This window comes from Schistocerca piceifrons, unplaced genomic scaffold, assembly GCF_021461385.2.
Source record: "Schistocerca piceifrons isolate TAMUIC-IGC-003096 unplaced genomic scaffold, iqSchPice1.1 HiC_scaffold_954, whole genome shotgun sequence".
Taxonomy (NCBI): domain Eukaryota; kingdom Metazoa; phylum Arthropoda; class Insecta; order Orthoptera; family Acrididae; genus Schistocerca; species Schistocerca piceifrons.
Window position 1 is genome coordinate 1,510,001 of NW_025729228.1, and position 2,500 is coordinate 1,512,500.

At 56.9% G+C, this 2,500-nt stretch overlaps 1 non-coding gene across 1 annotated transcript in view; it reads left to right on the forward strand.

Moving 5' to 3' along the window:
- Window positions 1–2,474: 2,474 nt before the first annotated feature.
- LOC124773578 overlaps window positions 2,475–2,500 on the forward strand; it is a 1,909-nt gene continuing 1,883 nt past the window's right edge. Inside the window, exon 1 of the ribosomal RNA XR_007014821.1 lies at window positions 2,475–2,500. This exon is cut by the window's right edge and continues 1,883 nt beyond it. This is a non-coding gene — a ribosomal RNA (small subunit ribosomal RNA).

Consider the following 2,500-nt stretch of genomic DNA (forward strand, 5'->3'; position numbering starts at 1 on the left):
CTTAACCTAACCTATGTTGTGCCTTAACCTAACCTATGTTGTGCCTTAACCTAACCCATGTTGTGCCTTAACCTAACCCATGTTGTGCCTTAACCTAACCCATGTTGTGCCTTAACCTAACCCATGTTGTGCCTTAACCTAACCCATGTTGTGCCTTAACCTAACCCATGTTGTGCCTTAACCTAACCCATGTTGTGCCTTAACCTAACCCATGTTGTGCCTTAACCTAACCCATGTTGTGCCTTAACCTAACCCATGTTGTGCCTTAACCTAACCTATGTTGTGCCTTAACCTAACCTATGTTGTGCCTTAACCTAACCCATGTTGTGCCTTAACCTAACCCATGTTGTGCCTTAACCTAACCCATGTTGTGCCTTAACCTAACCCATGTTGTGCCTTAACCTAACCCATGTTGTGCCTTAACCTAACCCATGTTGTGCCTTAACCTAACCCATGTTGTGCCTTAACCTAACCCATGTTGTGCCTTAACCTAACCCATGTTGTGCCTTAACCTAACCCATGTCGTGCCTTAACCTAACCCATGTCGTGCCTTAACCTAACCCATGTCGTGCCTTAACCTAACCCATGTCGTGCCTTAACCTAACCCATGTCGTGCCTTAACCTAACCCACGTCGTGCCTTAACCTAACCCACGTTGTCGCCTAACGTAACCCACGTTGTCGCCTAAACCTGCTCTGTAATTGTTATACGACTCGTTCAATTAGTGTAGTGTTGCCCACCCGCAACCCTCGCAATATAGTTCGCTACTCGCACTCCCCGCTCCCCTGTGTATCGCTTCATGTTAAACACCTTGCAAGTCTTGCTCACTTTCCACATGCTCCTGCTGTACACTGTAATGTGGATGGCAGCAGGACGTACATGCCGCCCCTCCCCACGTCCCCACCTTGCCCCCTGCCTTCGCAAGCTGGTTGGTGAGAACTTTGCATGTTCAATGCCCTCCGCATGCGACGTACTCAGGCTACGTTGTGGTGCGGCCTGTGTCAACTGTCCGCTAATGTCGTACGCGTAAACCACAATCTGTACTGCACATTCGTCCTTATGTACTGAATGATACATCGTGGCACATGTGTGACCGTACAACGACTGCGCCCAAAAACGGCGGACCATACAGTGCAAATATTGTGCACGCAGCTACGTGTCGTCTCCCTATGAGAGCTGGATTGCAGTGTGGTACGCCATAGAGACGTGTGGGAGGAACGGACGCCGTGGATGGCGATCAGCATGAGCTGTCTGTTGATGTATTCGGACCTAGTCGTCTCTCCTCACACACCGTGATGGCATGGTGCACCGCGTTCCATATCTGCGACATGCTACAGAGGCCGGTTGACAGTCGTTCGAGCAATGGACATCGCATACGTACGGGGGCCACCTTCCACGTATTGTCTAGGCGTGCACATTTTGTTGCGTGTATGTGGGCAGACGTAGTGTGGCGTGACACCTGACACAGGCATGCAATAATCGTGGAAGTTGCAAATGGCGATGGACGCCTGCGTTTTCTGGTGAAGTTACGCAAATGAACAAATGGTAACCTGTTGTGGTGCGGTTGTTCTCGCTAGGGGTGAATCGGTGATGGCGACGATAGGTTGAGGTACTAACCGGTTGTTCCAGCGATACCCACCATGCCGACGAAACTGAACGGCATCTGGGTGTGAAGCGATACGCGGCGGTGGCTGGGTGGGACCGTCCCCGGCCGGTGAGGGGGCGCCTCCCGGCGTGCTGGCCGCGCGGTGCGTGGGCGCACGCGCTACAGCCGGCTGGTGGGGGCGGCCAGTGGCAGGCGCGCCGGCCGACGGACGCGGCAGGCGTCGCAGCTGCGCGCCGGCGCACCCTGCGCGCGGCGCCGTGCGGCCAAAGTAGGTCCTCGCGGGCCCGGTGCGAAGCGCGGTGGACATCTTCAGTGTGCTGGTCCGATTGAGGACTGTGTGCGTTGAGGATGCGCTGCCGCCCGGCGCTCGGCGCCGCGACGCCGTCTGCTGCTCGGTCGCCCCAGCGGTTCTCGCTGGTGGTTTGTATCGCAGCTGTGCGGATGTGTTGGCGCGTGCGCTGTGCTGGGAGAGTTCGCTTCGGCACCCAAGTGGGGCTTTTGTCCTTCTGTGGCGCTGGCGTTGGAGCTGCCGGTCACCGTAGGTGGCGCGTGTTGTCTCCCGCCGGCAATGCCACGACAGCACGCTCCCGGGCCTCTGTCGGCAGCGGCAAGCTCAGTTGGGAGCACGGGTGGTCGCACCGAAAGCGTCTACTCGCCTAACTCCGGGCGATTGCGCCTCTCTCGAACCCGACCAAGTACTTGGGACGGCGCTGCGCGCCGCCGGGACCTGAGAGGGTTTCGAGGTGTATTGTGCAGGGGAGCTCAGCCTCCTCCTGTTTGCAGAATGATTGAGCGGACGCTTGCGTGTTCGCGCGGGCCCCCGGGACACACTCCCGGGCGGCCGGCTGCTCAGCTCTAGTTGACGCAGCTCCCTGGTTGATCCTGCCAGTAGTCA